The sequence below is a fragment of the Ptychodera flava genome, chromosome 4 (assembly GCF_041260155.1).
Source record: "Ptychodera flava strain L36383 chromosome 4, AS_Pfla_20210202, whole genome shotgun sequence".
Lineage (NCBI taxonomy): Eukaryota > Metazoa > Hemichordata > Enteropneusta > Ptychoderidae > Ptychodera > Ptychodera flava.
Genome location: NC_091931.1, coordinates 27,164,828 through 27,187,577, shown reverse-complemented (window position 1 = coordinate 27,187,577; position 22,750 = coordinate 27,164,828). Strand labels below are relative to the sequence as shown.

Genomic DNA, 22,750 nt, shown 5'->3' with positions numbered 1-22,750 from the left:
TGGCAACTACACTGTACGAAATTATGTGTTGTTGTCATACGATTATCTTCATTGCGTTTTCACTGCTGTCAACACAAACTTTAGCGTTTGTGAAGTATTTTTCATAAAGCACTGATAGGAAGGTGAGGACAAGTGTAGACTCAGGTTGGGGATGAGAAATTTAAGAAAAAAAAGTTTGTGTTTTGATTTTACCCATCGCCAATTTGATCTGTTGTATCACATCCTACTTGCACATTAAATGCATACCGGTAGTTTGTCATATATTGATGGACAGAATTATCGTCAACGGAATCATTAAAAAGAAAGACATTTTCTTATCATAATCAAAAGAGACAAGGTACGCGTATCTCTCCTATCAAAATTTGGGTGTACCTGATCCACAGCAGGGTGTCATATCCGCAAGATATTTGCAGAAACACTCATACGGTATGAATTGCATTTATCACTGCAAAGCCCAGTCAGAAGCGATATAACATTTTTTCCTCATTGCCTAATTCATGATATTTTATTTAAACTGTTCAGACGCTTGACTCTTGAAGCCATGCAGCTGCAGAAGAAAGCTCTATCATTGAAATTTAAATATACCTGTAAGTTCTTTTCACAAATCAATACACAAGACCTACATTTGCATACAGGAAAAATACACTAACACTGAAAACGCCAACTAGCTCACGTGGAAATGTGTACCTGTACCCATTGAGAAATAAATGATGGAAAAAGGAATTGTATCACCAAGAGAAAAGTGCATGATATATTGATCCAGCCACTTCAAGCGCATTATGCAGTACAGGAAGACAACTATTATTTTGTACTGAAAGTTCCAAACACTCTCAGAATATTAAACATACCGTACAATCATGTAGACAACCAGATGTATACACAATGTCATCACTATTCACATTCACCGAAACTCACATCACTTTCACGTTGGTCCATTAGGAAAACAAACTGAAATTGTTCTCGTCAAAAGTGGGATGTTGCGCTCATTTCATCCATCTATTGCCATGGCGACAACACTTTGAGAATCAAAATATGTCCAATTACACTAACAAGGATGATTAAATGCTAAAGATTGGCTGACTACAAATGCCAAGTGCAGAAATACTGCCCATTTGTCAAATCTGACCTATTTCATCAAATAAAACAACAGACGTCACTATTCTTGCGGTAGATAACATTGCAAAAGGGAGGATGACCAGTGTCCTTCATTACATTTTCTTTGTCTAAAAGCAAAACTCTTCACAACATCTACCTATAACAAAAAGGGCATTATGGGTAGCCAATACGCAAAATCAATATATTATATATTGCAATACTTGATCATTTTCTGGTTCAGAATCTTGCCCATCACTTTGTGGTTTTTAGCGTTGGGTTCTTGTTTTTTAAACATGAAGAGTAGTATTGAATTGCACATAAAAAACAGAACGCCATCTCTAAAGCTATGATTGGACAGTCAACCTTCCAGTGATTGGTTGTATCTGCTGTTAATATTTATGATACCTGATAACACAAAAATTTCATCTCAACAGTTGATTTCACTACTCCCACGTATTATCATGGCACAAGGGTTGCCGTTTTTATTTTTCATACAATTTACATTTCTGTTCAGAGAACAAATTTCAAGAACAAAAGGGTTATAGGCAGATACGTACGACTCTACAGACTAGACTCTACAAACTCTGCTTGTTTACAATCATTATGACATTTCAATATTACAGTTCATCTGACAGCTACAGGGATCTTCAGGATCTTTCTTATAACATTCAGTGAATGAAAACCTTCCATTATTCAGGGGTTGGGTGGACAGGAGGAGTGAATGTCATTATTGGCTACATTATGGATGAATCACAGGCTAAATGGAGGTCCAGCTGACGCTTTTTTGGACTAATACTCAGAGAAAAAAATGTAATGTTTTTACCACAAAGCTGAAATTGTACATAATATGCAGTGTGAGTGGCGACCCATGTTTCCTTGCACCCGGCTTTCATTCCCCATCCAGAGTGCAAAGCTCTAAGTGTATGATGGACAATTGAAGCAGCAAACTACGATGTATGCTTGTGGAGGGTTAAAAGCAGAAAACTCATGGGAGCCTTCTCAGTTCACATGATGGCTACACAATCCACACATTGACATTGGCAATAACAAAAGCTGACAACAGTACCATCAAAGACAACAGTGAAGTATATTGTCATGGTAACCGTGCAAGACAGATGTATACACAAAAATGCTATACTTTTCTTACCTTACAAACATGTAGATCAAAGTGATACTGACATTCAGTCAAGTGTGGGTATCTGAAGAGACCATGGCAGAATGTAAAGGCACTGAATTGAACGATAGGATATCCTGGCCAACAATACAACTTCCCTATTTTTCCTTTTTTTTCATAAGGAAACTATCTTTGATGAGAATATGTGCCAACAGAATTTTTAATGTTTTAATTTGTTTTTGCACGCTACCATCAGATAATTGACTGTACAGTGCATTGTAAATCTTGTAGCGGGTACGTACTGCATTCATCATAGTCTCTGTGGAAAAAAATTAATTTTGAACACAAGAAGAAAATGATAATTGCTTTTTTGATATTATACGCTAAGCACTACACTGCCGTATGGAATTCAGAGACACAGTACGCCTGTAATTTCACTTACTTAAATTCAGTTGTTGCCATGATTTCCAAACCATCTCAATTCCAGCATCTTCTCTGCCATACTATTAAACAAGTCTATTAATCACTGAACTGGCATGTATAATTATGCACTTTAGTGTTTGGTCAACAAACATTGACGGAGTATGAGATGCTATTCATTTGCATATTGGCATCTTCCCAAGATTTTCGAAGATATTTCGGAGGTCAATTTTAATATGTCTTTGCACCGTTACATCAAGAAAGGAAATGACAAAATAAGGAAAACGCAATAAAAACTAGATGTTACAACATTACATCGGCCCATTGAGAATTCCTCTAGGCCTCTTTAACAGCTGTGATGTTAACCATGGTACGTATTGGCAATCATGGTTAATCATGGTTGATGATGACATAAACCATGGTCATCTGTAGTATCCAAAAAATATCCTCCAGATATCCAGATTTCATAGTATTGAAAACAAAATGATAACCTTTACAGTGAATATGCTGATTTCGAGGATATCATATTATCATTACAACCAGTAGAAATGGAGAAGGAATACCGCAAACTTATGTTTGATGACTATCTTGAATCTAATAGTTGCAGAACTTGAGTGTAACAGGGGACTGGGCTCAACTGAAGCGCACAGATATCACTGCCACTCTCATGTTGAGACTATTGAACATGCAAAGTCAACAATTTTTGGCCAATTTATGCCAACACTAAATTTTATGTAGTTGCACTTTTCTTTGATTTTGTAGACGAGCACTGCAGTCACATTCTTGTTAAATTACCATCATGCTTTAGTTGTAAGATTGTCAGTCTTCTTTGCTTTTAAATTATCGAATTGTATACATGTAATGAATTAAAATCATCATTTTGTGGAAATGGTGTTTGCTTTTGTAGAGATACAGTGCATCTCAGTAGCATGTGATTTAGCTACCAGGTGGCAAAAAAGCAAAGGCTCCGGAAATGAAACAGAAGATTCTTTCTATCCATTGAAGCACATTTAGTAATCTTCTAAACTGAAACTAATAGGTACGTATTCTCAATAGCCGTGATAAGCTTTTCTAATGGGCATCTCCATCAAAGCTTGAGTCCCTTGCTGCAGAAAGCAGCTTACTAAAAGCTCAGCGTTTACTCCATTTCATGGCACTGCAAGAAGTATTGGTACTGCCTCCACCTTCAGCGCAACAAAACTTTGAGTGGCTGATCCACAGCCAGAGATTTTTTTCTCCAACGTACAGCTAGAGCACAATTAATTTTCTGATGCCCTTCATTCAGAATACAGTAACTAAGCTCATCGGCAAATGATCAATAACAAATTCCTGGGTACTTTGACACACATATAGGTGAGTGAGTGATATAAGTTGAACAATATATTTTTCACAGATTTGTTTGATGGGCATACTAAATTTCTGACTTATTATACTTACATAGCATATTATGCCCTCGATCTTCCTAATTTTGCTTATATGCACCAGCTCTCTCTTGCCCCATCTCTCATCGCAGCGGTCCAACTTGCTTCGTCAGTAAAATTGGGAAAACCTTGTTGGCAGAGTGTGCATGAGTGACTCTTTAAAAAATAGAATTATCATGACATAATTGAATTCCTACAATCTGGGAAAAAAATTTTCACTCTTAATATCATGCCACAAGATAATCTTTTATTCTTAATATTGTGCCACAAGATCTCTACAGATGGCACATATCCTTTTTTTTAACTTCACACCCTACTAGTAGTCGTAAATGTCAATCCTGCCCGGAAGGTCAAACACCGTTCCAAAACGTGTTACTCGAACCATGTGTTAAGGAGTATTAAGGAACACGTCAGAACAGCATTTCATTGAGGGCATGCAGCAATATATGAATCAAACTTTAATGCACATTAAGATTTCAAGCATCATCATGATAGTTAGTTGGGCAATTCAACCATATTCATTCTATTCTGCACTCTAGGCACACTGTCAAAAGTTACATCAGGTTACACGCAGTATAACACCTGAATTTCACATGGTTATAAATTCAAGAATAGAATTAAATAGTACTTTTGATACATTTAATTTCCTCAAGATTTAGTACATTGATCAATCTGCTGCAAAAATTTTACAATTATTAAAATACTGATCATAAAAATCATCAATGTGCCAGCAATAAATATTTAAACTATGAATGCTAGAGCTAAAATGGAAAACAAAAAATTGATACAGAATTTCTTAGACAGTGACATTCATTATGAGGCAGAAAGTAATTAAAATGCATGTTTAACTCGGGGTAACTTGTTGCCACACAAAAGGTTGTCTTTTCAAGCTTGATGAAATCCAGAAATAGAGATAAAAGAGACAAAAGTGTGATAGAACAGACCGGTCCAATAGAATATTCATCCATTACCAGATGGGGTATTTGCAAGACGTAGTTTGGCCCACAATTTAATGGGTGACATTTACAAGTAATTATTTCACTATGTGGTATTAATTGTGAACTTTGAACACGCAAAATGTTGTTGATCCTGAGGATATACCAGAAGAATACATCTAGGTGATGTGTGACATTTCATAGTGATTTCACGGCTTGCTGCAAGTAACATGCACTGATGAAGAAAAACACACCTTAACTAGTATCAGCAGGCAAGTGCCTAATGTAATAGTACACAATGATTCTACTTTAAATTGTATTGAACAATTGTACTCAGTATTATATCACATGATATAAGGGGCGCTGCACCCAACACAGCGTATTTTGCTCAAAAATCACTTTTTTGCAAATATTCATTCAGTTATAAAATTAATTTGTTAACCAAAGATTAAAATATTGGTTGGTTTCACCTTTTAGCTTGTCAAGCACCCATGTGTACCCATGTGTTTCTATTTGTTGAACTGAATGAGGTTCACATGATATACCCAGTTTGTCTTGTTTTACAGTTACAGCACTTTGAGTGAAATGGAGTTAAATGTAAATCATCTGCCGAATGTGGCAGTCTTAACTCCATACATGCATGTATGCATGTCTGTGTATGTATGTATGTATGTATGTATGTATGTATGTATGTATGTATGTATGTATGTCTGTATGTATGTATGTATGTATGTATGTATGTATGTATATGTCTGTCTGTCTGTCTGTCTGTCTGACTGTATGTATGTATGTATTTATGTATGTATGGAGAGAATGAGAGAAGCAATAACAGCCAAGTCATGCAAGAAAGAAAAAGATAAAGCAAAAGAGAAAAACTATTCTATTCTGATGCTATGAATTCAATGATTGACAGCTGTCATCTCCCTCTTTGCTATTAGCAATTGCATGTCACTATTTTCTAGACACTCTCCCTTCTTGTTAAGAACACAGCTGGTGCAGCAGCTAGGATACAGAGAAGAAAGCAGCTTCAAATTCTATCGAAATTTACAATCACTGGTCGCCTTTTTTCTACAGACAGTAAACAGCTTGTCTTCCTGCCCATCAACTGTCCTGGAAATTATGAGGATATTCCTGGCTTGGGGCAGACTATTGACAAAATTTCAATGTTGGGACTTATTATCCATATGGGGTGGTGTACTTTTTTATCAACTTCAACAATCATCTTTCACCATGTGCGTTGGTTGGAATCTTTTCTGACAAAGTAGTAAGTATGTGCCTAGGAAGTGAGAGATTTAAACATTCACTCAAACTTTCAAGGAAATTTTTAACAAATTTCTTTCAAAATCAAGGAAATAAATTGAGAGTCAAAGTTTGATACCAGAGTATTACAGTTCCCTTAAGTTTACTGGTATTGAAAATTCAAAATTGTCACTGTTCCTGTGGTAATGGGAAATATCAAATTTTCAATTTTCACAAACTGAAAAGTTGAAAACTTTATTTATTGCAAGAACTTCAAATGAACCCGCACAAGTGGTACATCAGAAAAGTATTATTAAAAATTTTAGAGTCCATTAAGAAAGAGGATGAGCTGGGTTCCCTAGCTTGCAAATTGAAGTGAACACGGAGTTCCCTTGGTTTACCAATGTTTACAAATAAACACTAGTAATGCCCTATTAAAATTGCATTTTACCTAATTGAAAAGCGACTATTAACTCTAGTTATAGTCTTGTGCCTATGCTGTCCAAAGTTACCCTTGCTACATGAAACAAACACAGCACAGCAGCCTTGGTAATATTTTTCTCAAGGAAGGTCACATTTGGTGTAAAAAAAAAAAAATACACATGTGCCCTTAAGAAAGCTGATTATATTGTTAAAAGCTACACTAGTATAACTTTGTCATTTTATTATTAAACTTGCTCTGTTAATAAAAGCATTCTTTATCTATTAGAGAAAACTGGAAACTGCGGAGAACTGAATTTATGACTATATACCCTCACTCACATCAATTCCCTTAAATATCCACAAAGCAGTTCACAAGCTCAGCCTAAAAAAAAGAAAGGAGTTTTAAGGACTGCACAACCTCAGACAAGTAGCTTTAGATGACATTTAAAAACATTTGCTTGCCGCAGTTCATCAAAGATAACAACTACAACACCTTTTAATCTCTGAACAGCGACACAAAGAGCCAGCTGAGATGAAATAATGCACTTCAAGAAGTCATCTGTGTAATGAGATTTCATGAAATTAATTTGAAAACAGCGAAGAAACTCCAATTTCAAGGAATGCCTTTAGCTTTTTAAAAGCATTCATTTACTCGATGGGAACATGTAATGACTACAGAAAACACTTCACAATACCGTCATAGTGTCTATATTAAGAGGATTTCATGGGAGCATGTAAAAAAAAATACTCGCAATGCTTTTAGATAAATTTCATCTCCTGGCGAATTTTGTTTTTGCTTTCATTTTTTCTCTGTCACCACTTCAAGCACCAGCAAGGATATGATGGTATGCAGTAACGTACCACACTTCATTGAAATGCTTGAGTCGTGGGTGAAAAGCTGTCCTGTGTAAAGCATCACAATTTGCTTGGTTTTCTGGGTATTAAGATAAGATTCACAGGAGAATACTACCCATGAACTGACTTTCAGAGTAATGATGATCATGAATGATTTCAGTGTCATGTGCAGGATCTATGTTTCAGAAACTTTGCTGTTTTGCGACCATTGGCTCATTCGCCCTGAATGTTACCAGTTAAATAACATAAAATAAAGAAAACTTTGCCACCACTTTGTTGATCTGTTCTGTCAGTGAGGTTCAATAAAAATGATTGTTTTGTTGACCAGCAAAATGAAACCAAGTAAAAGATATGATGCCCTAAGATGACAACTATGTCAAATTTGGCAGACTGTTGTGAGCATAGAGAAAATCTTGGAAGTTTAGATTGCTTTCTGTTCCTCATGATACAATCATTTGATGATAAGAATACAATGACCACCAACAGCTGACATTTTGTGGAGACTTTTTAAACTGTTTGTTGACCATTAAAAGTGTTTGGTATCGGAGATATTCTTTATTTAATAAAGTCATCTCAATAGTAATTTAAATTTTAATCACGTGCCAAAGTATGTGCTGAGAGCCTATGGCGCTGCACCTCAATCCACTCAAATATGAGAAGTGAGTATATACGTCAAGCACACTCTATCATTGATAAAATACATGACCCTTGGAATCAAGAGTTTGAAAATCTCAGTGAAGTGGTGATTACAATAATTTTATTTGTCTTCAATTTGTCTATTTACAACGGAAATGTTAGCATGGTGCACTTGTTAATGATGATGTATACCTTAATAATTACACCATTCCTGCATAAATGGCATTCTTGATATGTGCGAAATGATTTCAGAGAAATAAGCTGCTAGGTAAACCGTTGCTTGGTAAAACTAATAAATATTTTAATCTCTCCATAACAAACCATGTCAATTATACATTCTCAAAAACATCTGTGATGCAATTTTCTGTCTCCGCTTAATCTTTCCTCCATATCGAAAGATAAGATTAATGATATATTCTGATCTAGCAGTGATTATCAATTATTGATCATTTGATTGTTTCTATGGAAATTATAGATTTCTGTATTTCATGTTTTGACGCTGATGATAACAGTCTCCTGGGGGGTTAATATGAAAGATGCATCATTTCCCGAATAAAAGCAGTGCTCAGCGGTAATCTGACAGACTACATGAGGTGCATACAATCTAAACAACAGTAAAAATATCCTGGTTTATGCGTGTACTTATCCGGGGATTGCGAGACACAGTACATTTATTATCTGGATGTATGGGACTTACAATGGAAATGGTTTGCAGTGGGGGTTGTTTATTTGCGAATAAAAATGTATTTTCTTTGTACTATTCAACAGTTTTATGGCAGATTTTGATATCATATCATAGCATATATACAAACAATTTTTGCTGACAGTTACATGCGAATGTTAATACATAAGAGAAAAGCAATTAAATAATTTAAAGCTATACAAATATGCACATATAAACGAATGTACCGGTATGTGGGTACAGATTTGTGATCATTGTCCTCAGGTATATAGATACACACCGGTATTGAACATCTGAACATGTGTGTTGAGAAACGCGTACAGTGTTTGATTCACTAAAACATGCGATGGCTTTACAAGATTGTTTGCTTCTTTGCCTCAGGGATGCAAGAATGGGGAATCAATGACTTCCGCATAGAATGTTTTGTTGTAATCTGTGACTGGTGACCTCTTGCTATCAATCAAAACATTGCCCAACATCTGCAACTGATGATAAAGGCAACTGATAGCACTCACTGATTGTCGTGTAAATACACAGGTATGATCTCTTTACCATGCGTTATTACAATGGAGCACCTTGACGACTGTACCTCTCTAACATCTTAATTCATTTATTATTGCAAGCGTTGTGTTCATTGAGGTCAGTCTGCTAACCCCCAAAACAAAGAAATGGACTAGTATGCTATACAAGTTCTGGTTCCAGAAGATGTCAACACATTCATCAGACTTTTTTCCGTCGTGGCTTCTGATACAATACAAGTGAAAATTCCTCATTATGAATCTAAAAAACAGTACTGATAGCAAGATCAAATTTTGAATTTACAAGCTTTTACATAATTACACTTGTATTCTAATTACATCTTGACAGAGACTAAAATTACAAATCTATTTATAGGTTCATTAACTTTATCTACCACAGGACTGCACATTTGGCTAAAAGGAAAGCATGTCCTTACAAAAGATATTTACTTTCATAGTACTGTGTTTATTTATTTTATTTATTTATTTACTTTATATTGCTGTGTTTATTTATTTATTTATTTATTCATTTATTTATTGATTGATTTATGTGAATGTCACTCAAAGTATAAAATGCATCCATGATGCAAGTTGCGTGTTATTAAAGTAATGTTAGTAATAGGTAATAACAATCTAGGATAACCATGCACATTGTTTATGTACATATTACACCAGTGTCATTAAGTTTTTACTCATCAATCAATAGAGTGTACAGACTTGCATAACAAATGCTTGCAGTATCTTTTATACTGACCACAGACATGCTGGTGCATAGTAACTGAGCAAAGATATGGTTAATGGAACACCAGAACATAACTGCTATATAATTATAAAACATAGTGCTCATTTCAAGAAACAACTTCCAAATCTACTCATTAACATTTTTTGTTTGTTTATCATTAATTCACAGGAAAATAAAATGGCTGAATTTCATAGAAGCAGAGATCCATTGAAATTAATGAATTGCATAATAATGGTGGTGATCAAAATTAGCTCTAACTTTGTATAATTCAATTTTTACCAAACAAATATTATAAGCACTGTAGATACTTGTAAGTTAAGATGGTACTATCAAGAACAATAGAATTTTGCATGTGCTAAAAAAGCCGTACGGAACACCGCTTTGTAACATTTCCCGTTACCAGGCTGCATCTGAGCGTTCGCTGTTGAACGGTTTCAAGAGACCCACTGGAAGAGTGCAAGAAGATGTTCCGCGCACTGTACCGTACATGTAGTGTGCAGGCTATCTATAAGTGCATCAAAGATAGCATTGCACACTTGCGCTATAAATCGAAAGAAAAATCGTTGACATTGCACAAAAACGGTCAATACTCAAACAATTTGATGAACAATATGTAGTGCAGAGGCTATCCATACGCGCATCAAAGATAGCATTCCAAACTTGCGCTATATCTAACAAAAATCGTTGACTGTATTGCACGAAAACAGTCAATACTCTAACAATTTGATGGCCCAGCCATGAATGCAAGATTAAAAATAATAAATTTAAGGTTATCATGAAAATACAGCAAGGTTACGGGGGATGGACATTGACACTGCACAGTGCCCTCCGCTTTGTGTTGGGCGTTACACAGCACCAATGTGCATCCTTATAATGTGGTATTTTCGTAATAATAACCTTGCTACCAGATGGTCACCTTCATGTATAACAAGAAAGCACACCTACATAATATACAATATATAATGCAGTTAATGTTTTTGATAAATACATTGATAACATTACAATGTTGACCATGCACACTTCATGTCAGAATATTTCTGCAATAAGATTTATTATATTCACTGCAGTTTCCAAGTTAAATAGTGTTACAGTGTGGCATTTCTCAGAGAACCTTCATCAATGCTAATTTGTATGTGAAAGATCATTGTCATGTTCAATACAGTGCGTGGTCATAGTACTTCAAGTTCACTGAAGTGGACAAAAAGTAAATAAAATAAAAGCAATTACTGCATGAAATACGGAAACCAAACTGGCATGCATCGACAAATGACTGTCAAGCATGGGGATGTGTGATGGTCATGAAAACATGAAAATGCATACCACTTACATTTCTCCATGTAGCTGACTTGTAAAACATTTTTCACATCCCTGTTAGTCTCCTGGCTGTTATCGTGAGATAACAATGACACTCTGACATCACACACAATATTTGTAACAGTTTGACCTGCTTTGCATCACATGTACTGGCACCGCAGAAGCAATTCGGATCATCAGTCTTTGTCTATTGTAGCTGCGTTTAAATACCGTGCAAACCTATAATAGTGAAACCCAAATCAGACAACGCCACCGCGCACAAGGAAATGTTTTCGACACGCAAGATACTGCTGTTGCCACGGATACAAATTATCTCAGCATGTGAATCAGGCCGCGCCTGGTTTCTTGAAATGCTTCCTGCCGAGACACAACAGAAGAGGACCCAAGAGATTATCCGTGATGCCAATTCATCTATACCCATCATTGTGCAATAATTCAGCACATTTTTCCAACTAACAACATGCCGGGATGTTGGAACACCGCCACTTGGACTGACAAGACCTTCTGGGCAGGATCGTATTCATAACCTCTTAAGCTGCCAAAAACATGACGCCACATGTATATATTTATTCAGATATTGTAGATACGCTGAGAGCCCACAAACAGTGACATAATGCTCTGTTGAAGTGTCATGGCTGCACTGTTTATGCAAACAAATGAGAGGAAGACATCAATTCTGCATTGATGCATCACTATGGGCAAAGAGGAATATAAATACAAAACACTGACAAGCTCATTTATTAAAATCCTGCTAGGGGTTAATTGACATGCGTGATGCATTTATGGAAATGCAGGGGACTGTTATGAAGATGCCAAATCACTTTCAATCAACAAAGTACGGATATGCATGAACTTTTAAGGAGAGATATTTGAACAATTCTACATCAATGTCACAAAAATTGGTGTGCACTTGGTACAATGGCTGAACTGTGATAGCCTACATGCATTATCTCATCAACAGCTTCATTTCTTTCCCAGTAAAACTGACACAGCAGCGAAGATTGTCAGTGTAATAACAAAATCCTTCTTGGCCTTTTCCCTTTATAACTGGCAACATCACCAATTTTCAAGAAGATTGAATGATATATTACAACGTTTATAAGCTTTCAAATTTTCATGTAATTCATTGTCCAAGTTTCTAGTAATTTGCTTCAGTGAACTCTTGCAGTCTTTGTAAGCAGTAAGTATCATAACGGTGTTTTCTGATAATACTCAAACATCATCTATTGGTGATATAGAAAGTCAAGTGATGCACGATTTTTTTCTAGGCTTGAGTCCTTTCACTCAAGTGAGAGCAGTTTTATGGCTTTGATAAAAACCTAGTGCATGATGCTAGTCGCAAGCTTTGAGTCATCATACAAAATCTGCAGGGGTTCGGCAGGACTATCTTTAAATGAACCCTGGGAGTCCTTTGAAACCCTAGACTGGAACTGCATAACCTTGATTCGTAACCAGTAGGCAGTATATGCCACTCTGCTTCAAAGAACAATTTGTACATTTGGAGATATTAGCCAGCTTCTGGCGATACTGGCATTCATCATCTGAAAATCAATTACCATTAACTTGAAAGTTTAATGGGGTAGATGCAAAGTAATTATTTGGATTTGATCAGCCATTAAACCATGGCAAAAACTACCCAAGTGCAAGCAGATTTGCGATTATTGCGCTGAATGGACTGGTGGGCAAATCTACATAATTTGAAAATGGCAAAATTCGGAAACACTTTCAAAACCCCAGATTCATTATTGAAGCGGATTAATGGCGTTACTTAATCCCAAAATATCCTTGGGAAGTTTTAATTGGCAGGTAATGAGCTTCCTTGCTGCAAATGCATCGGGAACAGAAGTGACAAGTATTTTATGAAAGCTTTCCAAAACCTAATTTGTTAAAAAAATTCAAATAAACATCTATCAAAGGCCAATACCAGCTCAAAACGGCTTGGTCAGTACCACTTCTAAACACTGTATATGACTTTGTTTGGATGATCATAATTCCCAAAATATAAAATTATTCCTACTCTGATTAAAATTTTAAGAACAAAAAAAATCTTTCTCTGAAAAAATCTGGAAGACAATTTATTCTAGAAGTCCATGGAATTACTACACCCACAGAGGTAACTCTCACAATGCAATGCATTCTCATCCTTACATCACAGACAGCTTTTATGGGAAACATACAGCTCTAACTATTTCCCATGATTTCCAAGACATTGTCGTGAAATAAAAAACACACCCCTTTTCTAAGAAAACAGAGACTGAAGCATATGCGCGCACACCTTCTCTTCCAGTAAGTAAAGCACAACAGGTACTGCCTGATAAAAGGAAATCTACAACTCTGTGTTCAAGAAACTCTTTCATTCACTGTCACAGTTTTGCTTCTGGTAAAAACTGAAAAAAGGAAACGACACAATGTGACACTGTTAAAAGGAAATTGACACGATGTGACACTATTAAACGACAGAATTAGGTAGATCAAATTTTCATCTGCTCTGCGGGAAAGAAAGTTTCAAATATGATCTTTCAACTGACAAACCCTTTCAAAGACATTTTCTGAAAGAATCAATTTTAATAATGACCATACGTAGCAACTTTTACCAAGAAGTATCTAAAATGTTTCACAGTTAGGGGAAAAATCGTTCGAGTTTAGTTGCAGAACACAAGATAAGTTTACATGGTTCCGTGGTCGATAATCTTATGATGGAAACTATACAGAAAATCATGCAAATGAAATAGAAAATGCCTCCAGTATGCCGGTATTTCTGATTTCCGGTTATCGTTCTTGGTCTTAAATACAAAGAAGTTATGTTGAAACGAGGTAGTAACCCTCAGGCACCATTCACTTCCTGCCTTTCAGATGAGATGTTGTATGGTTGCAAGGTCTTTGGCGTAGCTATTGGTACTATGACAGAGAATGATGGGAAAATTCGAGTTCCATTTAATTTGTAAAAAATCGCCTGGTGCTACTGACATTTAGGAACATTACAATAACATGAGCAAGACAAACATTCTGATTGTTGAACTAGAAATGGTTGTTTTAATCAAGTAAATATTTTAAAGTGTGTGTATTTTTTTTTGCAGAAATTGATTTAGCTAACAAGTTAGCATTTAACTTTTCACATGATGACATTAATTTTCATGAAATAATTGTAAAACACTGATAAACACGACCAACATCTTACCAAAGAGCAGCCGCTGATGCAAGTTATTTGATTATTAAAACTGACAAATGTCACTCTTTTGATATACTGCGCTATTTAAAATTATCGTACTTTGAAATCAGATAATTTTATGGCGGTGCACCTGGGGGTCTTGTAAATTCCAACTGTCTTATAACTATGCCAATGATGGAGTGGATTGATGGTGTTCTGACTGGACGGCATTCTGAATATGAATGGCCGCCCAGGAAGTGCCCAGGCAGTGGTGATGGGCGACTAATAACTGTTTCAGAACATCATGCTGACAGTTTACCCCGTGCTGATGATACGATGGACATAATGATTGGTGTTGTACACGGATGTCAGGCAGATTTTTGCATGTGTTGTTGATGCTCAATGGCTGAACTGCCGAAGTTGTTGTGCATCGATCATCTCTGGTAATTGATCCAAAAATCTGGACTCCACGGAAGGAGACGTATGTAAAGTAAAAGTGACAATTGTGTGTCAAGAAGTCTGCACTCAGCCTTATACATGTCATAATAAAAAGACTGTGAACTTGAACTTACCAATTGCGAAAGCAACTGGACAACTGGTTGCAGAGAACGAGATATTCTGACTGATAATGAGAAGTTTGACCCTGACACTTTCATATTCAGACTTCACATCATTTACTCAATTCAGCATATAAGGCATTCTCCAGGGAAACTCATAAGGAATGTGAAATCTTAATCTTACCAATGGTACTGTAGGAAAAGCTCTTTTACCAAAAATTTATACATTTATCCACAGCTTTGTGGAGAGACGGTAATTTATCATTGAAATTGTCCAGTCAACTCAAAACCTGATTTGAGAGCTTTAATACGCATTAGGGTGAGAAAATTTACCCTTAACAAATTACAAAATACAAATTGCAAAACCATTGGGACAAATCAGTACCGTATCCGTAGGAACAAACAAACAAACAGAGATTTGAAAACTATGAGGCAAGAGTTTGTGAGAAAAAAAATTTTTGACCAAAAATGGGAATATTGGACTCAGTATTTGGCAAACATAAACAATTAATTGTATCAAGTAAAATATACCATAATAGTTGATAATAAAATTTTAATATATCGATAGCTTTAAATAATTGGCCATCATGTTAACCCATTTTCCATGATGTTGGTTAAGATTAACGGTAGACTTACATGTACCCTCATAGTGAACTCACAGAAGGTGTACAATGGCTGGAAACAGGTTTGTAGGCAGTCCCTCAGCAGGTGGTCAATTCATCTCCCCCTCCACGAAGGTTGGGGGAGGGGGAAATTTCCAACTGTTCATTAGCAGGCAAGTTGGCAAAAAATACAGAAATTTCAGATTATTGGCTATGCATTGATAGGATGCGCACTCATAATTATGGGCAAGTTAATGTAATTTTTCAGTACAAAGACATGTTCCATGTGGAGGGAAATTAAAGCTTAGACAAAATGGTGTCCAGGGGACAGTTTTAACAGAACAGGGGAGCATTTCCTACCGACACCAGGAAGGAATGTGGGTGTTCATTTTCCCTGGGAGGTGGAAACCAATGGGCAGGAATGAAATCTTACTGGGAGGGCAGTTGGATCTGTTTAAAAAATATGATAGGCTTTTGTAGCATCTTCTCTCTTTTTTTTTTTAACTTCTAGCGAAATGTTTTGTACGTTAACTTACAAAGTTGCTATGATGTATCCTGCATGCTTTTCTGATTATGCATCATCTTATCAAAACCATGCAAACAATTAATTTCCACATCTATGTAAAGCCACTTGCAAAGTGACCTGTGCACTTCATAATATGCCCTTTTAAAGTTTCAGCCAAAGAAGTTGTCATAAAGTTCCTCCAACACAAGGAGGGGACAACCTTATCAAGTGCTCATCCCTTTATCTACTTTTCTATACTCCCCCCACACCCTCCCAACTTTTCAGATTAGCGACATTGCTGCAAGAGTATCACATATACCCATTGGACTCTTACCAAGACCTCGTTGTCGTGACTCGCGTAAGGATTTGCTCACAACCATGGTTTCCAGCGTTTGGAAATATGTTGTGCAAAGAATATATCATGCAGTTATCGTTCTTATCCTGCCCAGACAGCCACACACCGAACAAAGATAGAAATCATAGTACTATGCGTGCATGACGCATACATTAATGTATGAATAATAGAAAAGTCTCCTACAGCATATTCATATCGCATGATAACAGTTTTGTCTCGCTGGATTGCAGATTCTGAGGCAATTCCGGAATTCAAGTTATCAAGACATTACGTAACCTTAGGAAGAGTTGAGTGGCTGCTATGCGCTACCAAATGATAATAGGTAATATTTGCTTTGAAATTGAAAGAATTAAACTTTTACTCAAAGTTTTCTCAACAAAATTTTCAGCCAATTTCTCTTATCAAAACAAAAAACACTGGCAATAATTACCATAATTACAAGAAGATCAAACAAAGTACTTCGTATTTTTGATTGCAGCAGCTAAACCACATGTCATCTTTAACAACAAAAGTACTATTTTCAATCTGAATATAACTTAGCTTTGTATTACAAAGGTAAAGTCACAGTATAATGTATATCATATGGATCCTGTTTGTTCTCTCAGTGTTAAACCAACATTTCACAAGAATGTAGAGCATGAAGCAAGCTCTATTTACGGAAGGAAAGTCGCTGCCCGGAGCAACTTTGTGAATTACTGTTTTTCTATATTAAAGCTCCATCTGGGTCACACAGAGAAAAATTTTCAAAAAAGAAATCCATAATTTGCACTTACAGCTAAAGTAATCTGCAAAACGTAGGAAACATGTACAGTGCAAAAACGTATACAACAAAGTACCTCAAACAATGTTGGTAATGCATTTTTTGCATGCATAGCTTCTGTAAACTATCTGGACTTACATTGGTCTGCTTGATGTTGATGCAGACATCAGTAATTGTGAAGATGCATTTCCTAAATGCAGATTGTTTCCCTCAAAATCTCATTCCTGGAGAATCAGTCACATCTCCACATATTGCATATTAAATTAGACTTACATCTGTATTTGCATAATGACTGTCAATGAAAGACAATGTCTTCAGAAAATCATATCAGTGCAAGGTAACAGAGCGTGTAAATTTAGACCTATGCTGACACTCAGTGCTAAATTACCTGTAGCTATAAATAAATTGAGTGCCCGCGACCACTTAAATTGACACTTTTATGTACACGAATTGTAAAACGACATACTATTTCACCTTGTTTTATTTCATGAATGTAATTTTCTGACTTATATCACTGCATTAGCGGCCCATTACACCTACTTCATCCGTTCTTCATCACTTTCTAGGCAACAAAGTGTTCCAGTAATTAGACTGTCTAATGGTGCTGTCCATGTATGGCTTTCAGTGCAAGCTCTCATGTATAATCATGCATTGAGATCTGACGGCAACAACAGCAATTGTCCATCCAAGATGGCTCCTCATGTTTTCGTCAGCTGCCTGTTTATGGATGATTCTCAAACAGTACTGACAGGACACAATTTTACCATCAAGTCAGCACTGTATTGTCATTTTGGAGAAAAATTTGTGCAAGACCTAGTACATGTTAATGATCAGATCTGCCAGTGCAGAACACACAGATAATTATTTTGCCTAATTCACAGAGTGAAAACATCAAATAAAGCTGATATTCCCCAAAGCATCCATGTTTGCCAATTGATGTCAGCGGGTACGTGTTTCCCAATTGACTGTGAAAAACAGTCTTTACAGCTTTTACTGAAGCTGGGAAAAACAAAGTTGGCATACCTTAATTAAAGAAAATACCTTCAATCACTTTAGCATAATTATAATTAATGACTTACATATACATTTCCATTTGACAGGTATCCTTATATTAATTACCCACTAAAACATGGAGAGTACGACAATGAAAATTTTGCCAATTTACTAGTACATTCATTTAAGGTGTGCTGAAAACATTTCTCCTGTATTTTTTGTGTTTTTTAACTGTTGAAATACATTATACAAAGAGTCACTTATATCAATTGAGATTATCAGCAGATTGCCTCAACTGTACACACAGCCAGCCTAACACAGCATACTCGCTAGTTTACCACAGACACTTTGGGTAGGGGACTAGAATGTGCATTGGCATTCCCGTACAGCGGCCAGGCTAGTACTGAGTTCCCCTCCTCCTGCTATATACATTTTCTGTTCCAATATATTGGGAATATGTGTTTTCTAAATTAAAACTCCACATAAATTGTTGTGTTAAATAGTACTATTTTATTTTTGGTTTGCGCGTCTCTACTTTTCTTACTGTCTGACAGTATTCTGTTTGCTCATTTCATATTTTTTAATTATTTGCTCTATCTGGTAAAGCTGCAAGATGACTGAATAATTAGTATACAATCCATTGTTGAATTCAAATGTAGTAGTTTTTCAGAGTCATAGTTAATTATAGGTCCAGTAGCTGTAACTAGAACTATTAAGGACTTTTTCATGGCTTTCGTTTTGTATGTCAATTGCACTTTCTTGTTCTTCTCCCTAAAGCAAGTTGAAACAATTATTTAGTTTGTCAACACAGCATCTATTATACAGATAGAATGCACTGTTACTGTTTAAATTTGAATTCTAGTCCAGACCAGAATTCACTTGTCAACACATAACAATGCAGTCTACATGTACATGCTGAGTTGACAAGCTGAATACTGTGTATCTCAACACGGTTTGGGAAGTAGAACAAGAAACTGTGAAAACAAGTCATTGACAATGACATAGTCCCCACTTGTAATAGGAGTATTAGTCTTGAGGGGGCAGGGAAATGAGGTCATTAAGAAGTATCACTAAAGTGTATATGTTCAGATCTATGGACACATAGGTCTATGTCATTGTTCCCAATTTGAAACAAGAGGCATGTCTAAGTTATGGTTCTAAATCGGGAAAAAAGATCAAACCTCTAGCTGTATTGGCCAGCCAAGAAATACATATGTGCATAATAAATAAGGTACAAGATGTGACATCTTAAGGTCTATTATCCTATCAAAATTGAAGCGTAAAGAACTTGTGATTACTGAGTTATGCATATATATGCATATTCAAGGTCAAAGGTCATCAAGGTCACGTGACATTTTGGAAAAAAACATAGTATTGCTAATTAATCCATATATGCCAAAATTCAGACCTCTAGCTCTATTGGCTTGCCCACAATTATATATGGGCATAATTAACGAGCCAAGGTCACGTGACATTTTGTCAAAAAAATTGTATTGCTAAGGTATCCCTATATACCAAAAATCAGACCTCTAGCTCTATTCGCTCACTCAAAATTAGATATGTGCATAATTAATGAGGTACAATATGTGGCGTCATAAGGTGTCCCATCCTACCGAATATGAAGGGTGTAGCACTTGTGGTTCCTGAGTTATGCACAAATATGTATATTGGAGGTCAAAGGTCATTGACATCACTTGACATTTTGTCAAAAAATTGTATTCCTAAGTTATCCCTATATACCAAAAATCAGACCTCTAGCTCTATTGGCTCGCTCAAAATTAGATATGCACATAATTAATGAGGTACAATATGTGGCGTCATAAGGTGTCCCATCATACCAAATATGAAGGGTGTAGCATTAGTGATTACTGAGTTATGGACAAATATGTATATTTGAGGTTAAAGGTCACCAAGGTCACATGACATTTTGTCAAAAAAATTGTATTGCTAAGTTATCCATATACCAAAAATCAGACCTCTAGCTCTATTGGCTCGCTCAAAATTAGATATGCACATAATTAATGAGGTACAATATGTGGCGTCATAGGGTGTCCCATCATACCATATATGAAAGGTTTACCACTTGTGGTTACTGAGTTATGGACAAATATGTATATTCGAGGTCAAAGGTCACCAAGGTCACATGACATTTTGTCAAAGTGTCTGAGATATCTGCGTGAACGGATGGACTCACGGACTGACATGACCCAATCTATGAGCCCCCTGGACTTTATCTGTGGGGACTAAAAACTGTGTCACTGCATCCTTTTTGCAATATGAATACGATGAGAAACTAAATTTTATTTATCTTGGGAGCCTATGTACTGCCTTATACATGGGAGTCTATGGACTGCCTTATACATGGGAGTCTATGGACTTCCTTATACATGGGAGTCTATGGACTGCCTTATACATGGGAGTCTATGGACTGCCTTATACATGGGAGTCTATGGTCTGCCTTATACATGGGAGTCTATGGACTGCCTTATACATGGGAGTCTATGGTCTGCCTTATACATGGGAGTCTATGGTCTGCCTTATACATGGGAGTCTATGGTCTGCCTTATACATGGGAGTCTATGGTCTGCCTTATACATGGGAGTCTATGGTCTGCCTTATACATGGAGTCTATGGTCTGCCTTATACATGGGAGTCTATGGAGGTGAAAACTAAAAGTCCTCTACCACGGCCAAATTTGATCGCATTGTGAAACAAATCGACGTGCATCTGTATGAGGTATGGTACTATCCTTGTACCAAGTTTGAACGAAATCGCTCCAGGCGTCTTTGAGATATCTGCGTGAACGGACGGATGCACGGACGGACGCCACGGACGGACGCACGGACGCACGGACGGACGCACGGACATGACCAAACCTATAAGTCCCCCCGGACGGTGTCCGTGGGGACTAAAAATGATAGAGAAAACAGTGTGAAAATCTCAGTAATACTTTATGGGTTGCCTGTGCCAGTGTGAAAATCTCAGTAATACTTTATGGGTTGCCTGTGCTTATACATGGGAGTCTATGGACTGCCTTATACATGGGGGTCTATGGAGGTGAAAACTAAAAAGTTCTCTAACACGGCCAAATTTGATCGCATTGTGAAACAAATCGACGTGCATCTGTATGAGGTAGGTTACTATCCTTGTACCAAGTTTGAACGAAATCGCTCCAGGCGTCTCCGAGATATCTGGGTGAACGGACGGACGCACGCACGCACACACGGACGCACGGACATGACCAAACCTATAAGTCCCCCCGGACGGTGTCTGTGGGGACTAAAAAAATTATCAAAATTGCAGCTACTGGTCCTTTTCAACCACAGCTAGCAATGGTGCACAAGCTGCTGCACAGTAAGTGAGGCTACCCACAATTCTCATGATCTGTACATACGGAGATCACTCACTGAACTGAAGCAAATTTCTTCTGTACAGAGAACAACTCGGTCAATATTTCAAAATTCTGGCAACATAGTTCTGATCATTATAGTTTTCTGATTTGTCACTGTGAACAATGAGAAGATCAACCCCTTTTCCGCAGAGGAGATAGCAATTTTGTAATTTTGTCGACATAGATTTTTGACAGCAATACACAATATTTTCAAGGAAACTAAGGGAATAAGTTGCATCTGTGTTGGCAAAAGAAAGGGTATTGATTTTTTTTAATGTTCGTAACAAAGGAAATTTGCATGTCTGACAGGTGGTATGATGAGACCATCTTAGTTGCTGATAACTTTATCTTGACAAGTGTGCAATTTTTAGCACCTCCAAACATCGACTTCTCATTCAATTTACTCTTGAATTTTGAGCATAATCAATAATTTTGGAACACAGTTTTAACAAATAATCCTGAACTTAAATTGTAAGTTAAAAATTGTAAGAAACTGATAAAATTTAAAAATCCTTTAGCAAAAAAATGTCTGAGTGAACAAATCAAGGGGAATTGTGGGTAGCCTCACTTACTGTGTGCTGCTGGTAATATTTTTTGCTTTCCTCGTTAACCACCCTGCTATATTTCAAACCCATTGTTATTTATGATGTGAGTGTGTTTACAGGCCACGTGACCAGGCGACCAGGTAAAGCAAGCCTACTGCAACTGGTAGAGTTCCTTTAAAGGGAAACGGTCGTCGGAACTCTGACTGCGCAAGTTTCTTGTTTACGAACAATGTATTTCGTGCACGATATCTAGATGCACCTCATCATCATAGCTGCAACATTTAAATTATACAATGTAGATTATGACAGACATGTTTTAACTTTCATCGGTCATCATGATCCTATGTCAGATCCTGTGTATACATTGGTCATATGGGTCCTAGACAACCTTTGCGCACAGTTCCGACGACTGTATCCCTTTAATGTCTCCCACTTTAGATGAACAAGCAGCTTGTCTGTACATATTGTAGTACACTAGAAGATTTATCTTGGTCTTTGTC

General features: G+C 36.6%; 1 protein-coding gene across 4 annotated transcripts in view; it reads right to left on the bottom strand.

Annotated features, from left to right (window-relative positions):
• LOC139131332 (serine/threonine-protein phosphatase with EF-hands 2-like) overlaps positions 1-22,750 on the bottom strand; it is an 84,619-nt gene that overhangs the window by 51,594 nt on the left and 10,275 nt on the right. The gene's annotated exons all lie outside the window — the stretch shown is intronic.